The sequence below is a fragment of the Zonotrichia albicollis genome, chromosome 1, assembly GCF_047830755.1.
Source record: "Zonotrichia albicollis isolate bZonAlb1 chromosome 1, bZonAlb1.hap1, whole genome shotgun sequence".
Classification (NCBI taxonomy): Eukaryota; Metazoa; Chordata; class Aves; order Passeriformes; family Passerellidae; genus Zonotrichia; species Zonotrichia albicollis.
In genome coordinates, this window is record NC_133819.1 from 29,242,016 (window position 1) to 29,254,757 (window position 12,742).

Below are 12,742 nucleotides of genomic sequence, written 5' to 3' on the forward strand. Positions count from 1 at the left end.
CAGAATGGGAACACAAAAATAAGTCTACATAAGCACATGAATAAAAACCCTTATAGGCACGTGCATTTAAAATTATAGGCAATGCCAGTTCAGGGAATTTACAGTGCTAGAACATGCTGCAACACTGCCTGCCCAGGAGAAGAACAACTCTGCTTAAAAGTTGGTAGGGGGTGTCTTTGAGTTTTTGTTTGCTGTTTGTTTTGGGAGTTTCTTGTTTGGGTTTTTGGTTTTGTTTCAGTTTTGTTTTGTATTTTTTTGTTGTTGTTGGTCTGGTCTGTTTTTTTGTTGTTGTTGTTTTTGGGTTTTTTCTTAAAGTTTCACTCTCGCATGCTTGTTTTGGAGCTCCTAAGCAGCGGGGAGTTCACACAAACGAGTTAAACACCTCCCATGCACTGAAGCAGTCTCCAGCCCTCAGGAGATCTTTAGCCCAAGGAAGTGGAGAAATATCTGGCCGGCAAATTTTACATGCTGAAAGGGGCCTCCTCTGCCTCACTGCTAGTATGGTGGCAAGACCCTCTTATCCCTCATCAGCAGAGGAAAATCCCTTCCACATTAAGTACAATTATAGGCGAAAATTGGCTGCCAATTTTTGAAAATCTGTCACTTTAAGTTTTAAGGGAGGTGGTTTCCGTTTCAATTTTAAATATATCTCACCCATATGGGAATAATACACAATCAAATCCAATATTTTTCCTACTGCCTAGCAGCTAAGTTATTTACTTGACTTTAACAAGACGTTTCTTTCCTCTTCCCAAGTTTGAGAGCAAGCACAGGCTGAGATGAGCTGTGCTGCTCTATTAGCAGGCAGCTGCTTCCAACTATTTATTTGAAAAGGAGGAGATCTGTATGTTAGGTGGGAAGGGAGAGACAGTGTAGGCTGGGGAAAGAGGGGAAAAAGTCAAGCTTTGCATTTTTCATTGTCATAAATAATAAGTTTGAAACATGGGAATAGAAAATAGGAAACTTTTAGTGACTTGACACACCTCTATCCTACTGCTGGAAAATTAAGAGAGTTCCATAAGCTGCATCTCCCTTGAACTAAAAGCAATGCACAAAGGGTGCTAAGTTAGCCATGCAGATATAATGACTACCTAAAAAATGCCACTTGCATGCTGTGCCAATCTGCATGTTCAACCTACATCTGCTCTTAAGACACTACAATGAAGGCAAAACCGAGTTTGATTTTGAACCCTGCTTCCCCCCCTCCCCATAATGTGGAAATAAAAATATAGCATGTTTACTATTTACAACTTCCCACAGGTAGAGAATTCATGCTTTCCAAAATGTAACCTTACACATCTGGCCAGCAAACATCTGGATATTTATCTTCACTCATCATTTCCTTCAGTAAGTCCAAAAACTGTCAGTTGTTTCAGCTGAGATTCAGCCCAAGGGAGTACAAAAAAAAGTTACATCCTTCTTTTGTCCAGGTTTTATAAACTGCTTTTTACCTTCTTCCCTGGGATATCAGTAAGTATAAAAATAAGCAGTCTGGATTCCTCTGACTGTGGCTTTTATTCTGTGACTATGAACTTCTGTAGTCACAGGGTGCATACATATGCAATTGAAGTAATTATACAGCCACATCTGCATTGCATGCATAACATCCTACACCTTTAAACAAGCTTATATATATATGTGTATATATATATATATATACACATACACATATATCACATACTTCCAGTACATACACAAATCAGAAGAATACAGAATGATTTGTGAATAGACTATATAGCAAAATTTATACCAATTAAACTTCAGAAAGACAAAAATAAGGAAATATATGATTAAGTAAAAGAAACCAAAACTTCACTTTCCGAATCACTGTAATGGAAGGACTGCCTTTGGTTTGAAGGTCCCAGCCTGAGGAACTCATCCCTGAGTTAGTCCTTTGCTCTGCCACTGTGCTAGGAGAGTCCTATCTGCTTATGCTACCCTTCCCCTCTTTTGCAGAAGGGAACAATGAAACTCATCTCCATTGCAAAACATTTACAGTTTAACTTAACTTAAGGAAAATGTGAATAATTTATTAATCACTTTTTCTTCCTGTTCAGTAATTTAGACACTACTGTATTTAAAGTTTCCATATCTCTGTTCTGATATCCAATCTGAAATTGCTTTGCAAAAATTTTCAGACAAGAAATGAAAAATTCAAACAATGTACAGTGTCTTTTTGAAATTTTTTGTTTAGCTGAGGTTGCATGCACTTCTTGCCAAAAATTTCTCTGAACCAGCTTCATGTTTTCCAACTTAACTCTGCTTGGTGAAGTTGAAGTGCTTTTACAAAAGAGGTAAACGTAATAATCATAGCCATGTCTAAAGGACAAAGAGCAAAAATTAATATTGTGGCCTCCTAAAATTCAATCATTTAGTATGAATTTATTGTATATGTGTACTGTGAACACTTTGCATGTTGTCATTTGTCCCATAGGAATGCTGCAAGGTGTTCATGACTCAGATTCATTTTAACCATATGGTCCAAGGGAATCTGCTAATGATCTAACAAGATTACTTACTAAATTCTGCATTTCTCCACAATATTTTTAGATATATTTTTCAACTTTAAATCAACCAAACCCCGCCCTCCATGTTTAAGTAGCAAAACAACATTTATAATTAAAAAAATCATATTAGCATGAGTGGGTAAGATAATCAGAAGAGGAGCAAATCAGGGAAGAGTAGGAAAGAATTGAGTGTTGGCTTTGACACGTTCACTCATTCCTGCTTCACATCCATTCTAGCCAATGAACAGCCCAGGAAGAATTCCTTTTTTATATTGTTTGGGGATTTTTTTAAATCGTCTTAATCTCCAGTCAGAAGTACATTAAATTAAAAGACCGCTTGGGGTGAAAAACTTTTATTTTTAGTTCTGTAACACAGTACAGGTTACCATATTTTAAAAAATACAAGATTCTTTTTTTATATCTACAAAATTTTAGGATCTCAGTAGCTGTATGTGTTAATAGTGACTAAAATTTAAAATAAAATAAAAGAAAGCATAAAAACATGTAAAATATATGATGCACATATAAAGCATATATTTTTCTTACACCACTGTGATGTAAAACCAATAAATTCTACCTTTTTGCCTCAATTTAACAGGCCAGTTTCCAGGTGATGGAAGCCATGAATATGAGATCATTGATGTCTGAAATGATTCCTTGTGAAAACATGTCACATGTCATAGTGTTACTGCAGGCTGAGAGTTTGCACTTCCCTTTCCATACTTAGCTATAGCTTTGACCCTCCTGAACTTACAAAAATAAAGTGACAAGGTATGCTTATAATAACAGTGATATTTACGATATTTGCTCATTAAATTGAAAGGAATTCTTCTAATTTTATAGAAGTTAAAAGCAGCACAGGCAAATCTCTCTTGTGTTTTACAAGGTCACATGTCCAGGTTGAACGACACAGTCTGAAGCAACAGCCACACCATTTTACTCTCAGTGCGTGTAATGTCCTCATCAGAAGGGCTGAGAATGGCCACAGTTTTTTCAGAAGGAAAATTTTTAAGGGTTTCTGGAAAATTACTAACTAGATAGAATAAAGAATTATCCTCCTGGACCCCACAAAATCTTTCACTTCCTCACACATACATACCAGTATGATGTGATTAGTCACAATTTTTGTTTCCCAGCAGCAAAAAGAAATTTCTTATTCCCATGCAGCCCTCAAAGTAAGTAGCCCAGAGGCCATTATCTAGTATGTAAATGCAAGTACTTTACAAAATCTAACTATAAAGACCATAAAACAGCTGAGTGACTCCAATTCAAGATATCTGTCTTTCATACAGCTTTATACATGTGAACATTTTAGATATCTTCTTTCAACAGGATGCTGACATTCTAATTCACACCTCTCCATTTATAATAAAAAAAGTAATTTTACTTTAAAAATAGTTAGCATTGATGAATTTATTCAGGCTTGACATTTACTGATCCTTGAGAAAAATTAATTGAGAAACAGTGTCAGTTATTAAAAAAAAAGTTCTACCAGAAAAGCATTTACTGATAACTTTAGCTACTAAAAGAAAATAAAAAAGGGAAAAAATCTGGTTGAAATTTTAATTAAGTTATATCTTCCACCAGCATGCTATCAATTTAGATAGAGTGTGATGCAGAAAAGATTGCCCTTCCTACATTCAAAAAGCAGTTTTCGCAGTTTAAATACTTTATTAAGGCAATAAAGATGCATTGAAGAAAGCACACATGCAAAGAGCATTGCCCAGATACAACAATGTTCTTTCTGCTCCAGACACACATTAAATGCTAATTGCCAATCTTGAAAAGTAAAGTATTTTAAATGGTAGTGGCCTCACTAGATTTTTTGCAAGCAAGGAAAACTATTACAGACATTGAGCTTCTGGAAACCCGAGTAATACCCTGAAAGCAACAGCTTGCCTTTCGGGGCTTGGGATGGAATGCACTTTTATTCTGGGTTAAAAAGGCATTCTAACTTTCTTATTGTTCTTGGTCCTAATACTGTAGAAATGGGATATTTTAGCCATGTCCTACTGGGGAACAGAAATGTGATTCCAAACCCTTCAGAGCGGCACATCTGCTCAGGAGGATTGCTGGGTCTGTGTCACGAACTCACACGTCCCAGCCACACAATCACATATGTGCCACAGGAACCACCTTACCTTTCTCTGCATGTAGACTGTCGAGAGGCTACAAAGCTAAATTCTGCACAGTTTGAAAAGAAACTTCAAAAGAGCTGTGTGAAGTTGCATCTTCACAGTGTATATTAGCTAAAGTGCTGCCTCAGGGAGGAAACAGAACAGTGTTCTGTTCATTTCTTTCTCCATGCTAAAACTATACAGACTGATAGAGCAATAATGACCAGGCAATTTTTACTTGCACAGAAGGAGAAAAAGACTTCTTTTTGTAACAGAGAAAGCACAAGCATCTCAGTGGGCTATTTGTTTTAACAATGCCTTTCATTCCTCTAGGCCTCTGCTTCTACTTTAAAACTGTGACAAAAAAAAAAAAAAAATAGTTACCACTGTTGGCTGTTTAATGAGTTATATGGAGTGTGCTTTTATTCAAAATCTAATTCCTTACAATCACAGTTTCACATCACACATTTAAAAAATTGTGAAAAAGATGTGTCTGTTTGGTACCTTTTACTGCTGATCTGCTGATTTCAACACATTGATGTAACATGCAGGTGACAAACTCTTCTAGCAAGAGTGTGCAGAGCTGCTGTATCATAAACTGAGGTGGCATTTCCAAAATCACCGCAGTTGGTTTTGGTTTGAAATGAGCCTAGATTAAGTGATTTTTTGCAACTTCTTCAGGAAATAGATATTAACCTTTAGCTGAAGGAACTTGATTTCAAATTAAGTCAAGGGAAACAGAAATATATATTCTCAGGTGGGCTTTCACTTACATGTGAAATACAAGTTGCTAGCATAAGATACACATTCAAAGTTTATGACAAAAAAAATTAAAAGGAAGAGAAGATAGATATAGCTGGACTTCTCTCCTTGAATGAGTAGTTGAACTATCAAAAGTACAGTTCTCTCTCTTCAACTTATGAAGTCACCTGATTGCAGATGGTTCTATAACATTTAGGAAGCCAAACAGTGCACAGCAAAAGTATTTCAAACCTTTTTTCAGGCAAAACTTCAGTAAGATCTTCAAACTATTCAGAAGAATTAGCTTCTTCTCTTCCACACTAACTAACTACAAAAAGATTCACTTTAAAACTTGGATAATTCACATTTTACTTTATGTTCTGTAACACCTTAAAAAACACAAGTGTTATGCACCTTTTCATTGGTTTTCAGCAGCACACTTGAAAAAGCATGTCAAATGAACTGTTTCCTTGCACAGTGAATTGGACGCTTTCGTACTCACATCTCCACTCAGATGAAAAGGATTATTTTTTTTCTGTGTTTAGAATTTGAATACAGCCTAGAGGGCAGCAATAGCCAAGGATACAAATGTGTAAAGACAGCTGAATTTTTGAATGGCCAACCCATGATAATTTATAACAAACTTTCTTCTCCCACTTCACCACATTTTCTAATGTTTTACTGGAGAAGCATGTTGCAAACTTGTTTTTGTATAAGCAGATCCAGAACTTTTTCCTTAATCTGTGCACTCAGGAAAAACCCAGGCACTGCAGGTAGGAAAAAAGATGAAATTCTACACTCCAGACACCCATACATCTAACTAATGCATATCTAGAGAGAGAGCCTCTAGAATGCCAATGTATTATGTCAATCCTCAAAGTAGGAAAATACGTAAGACTTTAAAAGATTATTAACCTTGTGCTGGACACTTTCCCAATCATAAAATGACAAACAAGGAAAATAGAGGAATAGTTTCTTTTTCATTTTGTACTGGGGAGCTCGCCAGATCTTTTCATGGTGGGAGCTTGAGAGAAGATGAATAGTGCTGAGAGGAGAAGGAATTAGCACCTGAATTTTGGCATAAAAATTGTGTCATAATATTGTCAGCTCACGCTTTCATTACCATGTATTTCATGATTTTTAAGATACATTGTGTCTGGAATCAGCAAAAAAAAAAAAAAAAGATTGCTTTTGTACTTTATCAAGGTCTAATCCATAACAGTTGGGCCTTTCTCTCTGAGCATCCTGCAGGGAAAAAAAATTACCAGATATTTACAGAAAACCTACAAGAATCATGGCAAGTGTACTGTTGAACCCAGACCATGGAGTTGAACTCCTCACCTACAGCAACAAGCCATGTCGTCCCCTTCACTACATTGTATTCCCGCTCCAGACCACATCCTAGAGCAGCTAGAAAGAGCCAAAAATCCACAGCCAATCACTTTTGTCTGACATCCAAACTATTGGCAGATTTGTTACTACCATTATTCTTAATTATTTCTGACATTTAAAATATTTAGAAAATCCATTCACCCATAAATGTCTTTAGGATATTCAAAAATTAAAACTAAGAAAAAACTCCCTAGTGGATGCCCACTTATTTCCATCTTCTGAGCTCTTCAGGTTACAAAGAATTTTCAGAAAGACAATTATTATCTCACCACATGTAAAGTAAAATAGGAAGAGGCTTTTAGCTATCTGCATATGCCACAATAAAATTAACAGACTAAATGAGTCAACCTCACCTAATATCAGGACATTATTCTTGCCACTACACAAGAAATTAGTCTTTCAAACAACAGGAACTTGTTATGAACAATAACAATCTGAAAACAATACAAGCAGGCTCCTATAATTTTATGGGACCCTAGACATTCCATATCAGGAAGCCTCATTGCAGCTGATGGAGTTTTCAGGTGAACTTTCTCAAGAAAATGTATGTTCTAATATGAAAAGGAATGGTAACATCTTGATTTGATAAGGTTGACTTTGGTCTTCTACAAATTCAGTGTCCACTCAAAAAAACTGACAGGCATATAGTAAAGGAACACCTCTTCTTGTAAAAGCATAAGAGAATGTTAAAAGACAAGTTAAAAAACCCAGGAATATAAAAATAAAAAAATATGTAGTTTATTTACAGTCAATTTAAATGGCAATGAATGAGTCAAAATCACTTGAACTATGTACTTATTTTCAATTCATGTTGTATTGTCTTCAGTATTAGACTAGAATCAATCAGAAGATGAAATAGAAAATATGACAAGCAGCTATGACAATAGCTTTTGCTATTTTTGTGAGGCTAGTAAGGACAGCATTTTACTATCCTGCTCTCATAAACCCCTTTAAAAAATAACAAAAAATCGACTGACAGAACAGCAATAAAATGTTTTCTGTATAATTCACAAGAGGAGAATATTTGTCTCTTAATGACTGTGTATCAATTCCCTTTGCAATCAACACAAGCTGTGACAAGAAAAAGAGCAGAGCCTCCTCCAGTCACTTGACAGCTCCCAACATTTTCTATCTTTCACTAGGGTGAAATTAAATTTTTTTCATTTTGGATAATCAATATGGTACTGAATTTCTAGTTAGGTAAACAATTGTATGCTTCCACATGCAAAACTAAGCCTAAAAATACCACCACCAACCCTACCTTCTCCCCTCCTTGGCATGTAAACGGTAAAAGAGCATCACAATTTTCTGTATTTCTAGAGGAATACAGATTTTCCTGAAAAGCAAACCTTGTAAGAAAAGTCAGACATCATGTTATTATAATAAAATTCCCATAAATCCAAAACCCTATAAATAAAAAACTACTTCAATGTAGTATCAATTGCTAATATAACATCTACATAACAAGTCCATGCTAATATACTAAGTTCAGACAAGTACATGACAAAATGCAGATGAAAGAGGCACTTCAAAGGCAGGAATGGATCAGATAAATACAGACAGTACAGTCATATGATTTCAATACACCCTCGAAAAATTATCAGTAAATATAGATGGTGAAGAGACTTTGAGCCTCTGAGCTGCGTTTTCCTCTAACAAGGTTAAACTCTTCTCCTCAAGCAACAACAAACACTGTATTGCACTAGGGTCCAGTAACACATTAGGATTATCATTACTACACAATACATACATAATTATCAGAAAGAACAGGACTGGATTTTACTTTTGCACATTCCAGTTGTTTTAATGCCATCTATCTTGAGACACTACCTGTGCCTATTTATCCACTCTGGCTCCTTATAAAACAATGAGTTACCTGCCAGTGCACTACTGACTCAGAAAATTTTCTGCTCTCTCTCAAGTCTCCACTTAATCCCATAGATTCTCAGCTAGCACATCTGGCTTATGTCCTGCTCTGTGGCTAAGTTGACCCCTATGACTACTGAGTTGAATTTTTGAGAAAGAAAGGCAACACAACCTTGTTTGTTAACATGGTTTATTTCAGCCATCCACACAGCCTCCCTACTTGATATTTTTTTCAGGACTGAGTGGGTTGTGAACTGCAGCATGGTGTAGGAAAGAGCAGCCAGAAACTTCTGAAGTCAGTTCTGCTGCTGAAGGAACTGTAACAAAAGACGCTCACTGGGAGAAGAGGCAGAAGCAAAATAAATCATGGCTAAGAGAAACACCCTTCTAAAAGAAATTCTTTAAAACAGGAGTTGAAAAGTTTACAAAACTTCCTATGATTTGAAGTCTTAGAAAGAAAAACTTCTCAACATCCTCAGCTGAGACATTTTGCCACAGTCTGAGGCATGGTCTTTTGAAGGACAATGCCAACATTAGTTTTCAGGGTTTCCCTCTTTGTCCTCTGACCCTTCAGAAGCTGGACTTAGCCAAAAGGTCAGTTTTGTGGGGTGGGAGAATCTGAGAAGCTTGGAGTTGATTGCTCTACAATACACCTGGTGTAGAAGGCTCATTTCTCATCCACTATAAATAAATTCAAAATTATTAAGAGACACGCCATTAACTCGAAATGTTATGTTGCAGCTGGGGAATCTGCTGAGGATATACTCATCAGCTGAGGTCTATTTTATGACCTCACATGTAACTCAAACCATCAGCGCATATTGGCTCGGCCCTTGGCTGACAGGGACCATGTCACGTATCCCGCAGGGCGGCTGGAAGCCACCAGCGGACAATGGGGCGAGCGGCTGACACCGGCCAGCAGGGCCCGGGCAGAACAATGCAGCTGCTGCAGGGCTTGGCCCTGCTGAAGGAAACTCATTTCTCCCAGGTTGTCTGAGGGGAGGGACGCTGAAGCAATGGAAATTCCCCAGCAGTAAAGGAGAACAAAAGAAGAGGTGTTGGAAGCTGCTGTTAAGAAGAGACAGCCAGGCCCTTCTTCCAGGGCCTGACAGAGGAGAGGAGATTCCCCCAGCTAACAGAAACACACTCTGTTCTGCAGGATGTGATCCTCTGGGAAGTGTAGATTAAAAACTACTCCTTTACAGAGCACCAGAGCCTTGCAATCCCCCACTATTCCCCACTGGAGCACAGGGTTGAGCACACAGCTGTTGCCAAGGGACCTGCTCAGGCCATGGGTGGCCCTGGATCCAGCAGAGTCCCCCAATGCAGAGCTGGGCATCAGACACCCGCAGCCGGGACCTGGGCTGTGCACCAGCACCAGTGTTTTTGCGTGGATCTGGAATTCTCTAGATTTCCCCCTGTGATTAAAAGGTGTGGCTGCTGAAGAAATCAGTTTACAGAGCTTCCAAATTCCTTGCTGCGGTTGTTATTTGTCTGCAACAGGAGTGTCCCTGAGGCCAGGGCGCGGGGAGGGCGTGCTGGGGCTCAGCGCTGCTCTGGGACCACCACATCCCCCTCCCTAGCAGGACTAACTCTACAAGGTCTCTGCACCTGGAGACGAAACTTGAGGAGTAATCCATACATGCTAGATGAAAATACCTGGAAAAAAATCCTTCAAACCCACACATATCCTTCCCTAAAAAAAAAAGTTTCAAAGTAAAACCTGTGATTTTATAGCATACTTTTTTTAGTAGTACAGCCATTACGGGTGTTTTCACTGAAACAAAGGGAAAAGTTACACTGATTTATAAATTCATTAAAATGCCACGAGAAAGAGCAGGGTCTAAGTAGACCCGTTGACTGCCATAGCTTTTGGATCAGACCCAGAAGAATGCTGGAATAAGTGGTGAAGCATTTTATTTTCTAACCTTTCAGTGGCTACTGCAAACAATGGAAAATACAAGCACATACTTAGAATAACTCTATCCTTTGCAAAATGAGATCACACCTAAAAATACTTCCTTTTGTTGCTGTATAACTTCAGTTTAGGATAATAGCTATTACACGCATAGAGGGAAGAGGAAAAAATATCTCCTCAAATGCTGGGTAAAAATTTTATATTCCATAGTAGAGTTTCTCCTACAGAAGAAACTTTAAAATCTGTAGTGATTCAAGACAATTTATGAAATAGAAGAATGAAAAATCTAGTTATTCATGGATAACATGAAATAAGGTAGTAAAAATGCCAGGGGATTGAGTTACCAAATTATTGCTTGCAGCCAGGAAAAGCTACATGATGATGATAATTCTTAGTATCAAAATTATATCAAGTTCTAAGAAACAACTAAAAATGTATCTGAATTTTAGTTTTTCAGTTTGAAACAATTAGAGCAAGCCCACACAGCTTGAACTTCCTGGGATATACATGTGCTATTAATTTTGAACTTTGCTGTAGGATCCAAGCCTGAATCACCAGGCCTGTCACTTTCTAGTGCAAAGGTGTGTTTTGTCTGCTTGTACCAGCAACTTTTCCAGTGCCCTTTCTTCTCAATTTGCAAAGATATTTTTCCTGACTTTTTAAAACCATCTCCTTGAACTTCCTCAGCAACTTGCAGTGCAGCTGACTTCTGCAGCAGTGTTGCTGTGCTACAGATTTCATCACTGTTTGACCAGTAAAGTGTTGGTTAAACTAAAATCCCCTCTTACAGTGATTTTCTACATTTTTTCATCAGTTCCTTGCTAAGTCGCACAGATATAACAGCGAACAATATTTCTGTAACCCGAAGAAGAGTAAATTACCATTTATTGAATAGCTCAGCACTGACCTTCTTAAGAGAAAAGCAGCATTTTCTTACAGCTTCTTCAACTCCATTACATATAGAATTGGCTTGCTTTTATTTCTAAAACACCTATTGAGATTAATTCCAGAGCATTCCATCAAAAACAAAAACAAAGAAGAGCAAATGCAAAGTTGCTGCCGAAACAGAAATATATCAATTTCTTTAGAGAATGCAGAGATGGCCCTGTTCCCTTCTCTGCCAGTGGGAATTTTACCACTGACTCCAGAGAAAGCACAGCCAAGCTAGTGATTTTCTAACACTTGAAGGCAATTATTTTTATTTTAAAACACAGGAATAGCCTCCTGCTCTTATGCAGTTCTTAGCCTGAGGCTGTAGCCCTGCCAGCACTGTTAATGTCATTGTTTGTGAAGCGTATTCCCAGTCTCTGTACACCCACGCAGGGCTCCCAGCTCCTGGCCGTGATGTCCCCCTCGACACATTGTTCCAGCTCCCCCTGCTTCCTCGCCTCCCGGCCCGTCCCCCACCATTGTTGTCCCTTTACACCCACCCTGCATTGTTCTCACACCCGCCTGCCATCCCCACCTGGGAGGGACCCTTCCTCTCTCCCACTCCTCACAGCAGCTCAGGCTCCTTTCTTACCTACTTCCATATATTCCACTGACCTACTGGTAGCAGAGCATTTTCCCTTTCTGAAAGCACATTACATAAAGTATCATTACCACATCCCACAGCTTCTGCAGGCTGTGGGCACTCAGCTTAGAGAAGCCCAGTCTAAGCCCTCTTAAAAAACAAAAATATTTTTATTTCATTGCTACAGACTTTAGGTCAGGCCCAGAGCTAGGACTGATAGAAAGTATTATTGCATTTTCAGATGTGCTATAAAAGGCTAGAGCCGATATTTCTAGGGAACAGAAATATGTAATGAGACAGACATACATGTACAGAAATGGCTGACATGATTTACACGGGCTCCATTATTTTGGCCATCTTGCTTTTTCCTGCTCTCTAGTTTGTACATCCACCAGATTCTTCTGAAATAGTTATCTGTACTTTGCTGGATTTTTCATACAGGTATATAGGGACATTGAACTCAATTTTTTATGTACTCACTCTTTTTTCCTTACTTTTTTTCCATGATACTTCACTTTCTCTGTTGAACTGTTTTCAAAATGATACTCCTTCCTTTCACAACATTGTGTTTACTGTATAGAGTATGAAGCATTAACTGTTTCCCATGCTAAAAGTTTATCTTTGCTAACCCTTGGGAAGAAGAGCAGCTATAAATGCTTAGAGCAGATCAAGTATAGAAATAAAAATG

At 38.0% G+C, this 12,742-nt stretch overlaps 1 protein-coding gene across 2 annotated transcripts in view; it reads right to left on the minus strand.

Moving 5' to 3' along the window:
- AGMO (alkylglycerol monooxygenase) overlaps nt 1–12,742 on the minus strand; it is a 187,072-nt gene that overhangs the window by 153,826 nt on the left and 20,504 nt on the right. The gene's annotated exons all lie outside the window — the stretch shown is intronic.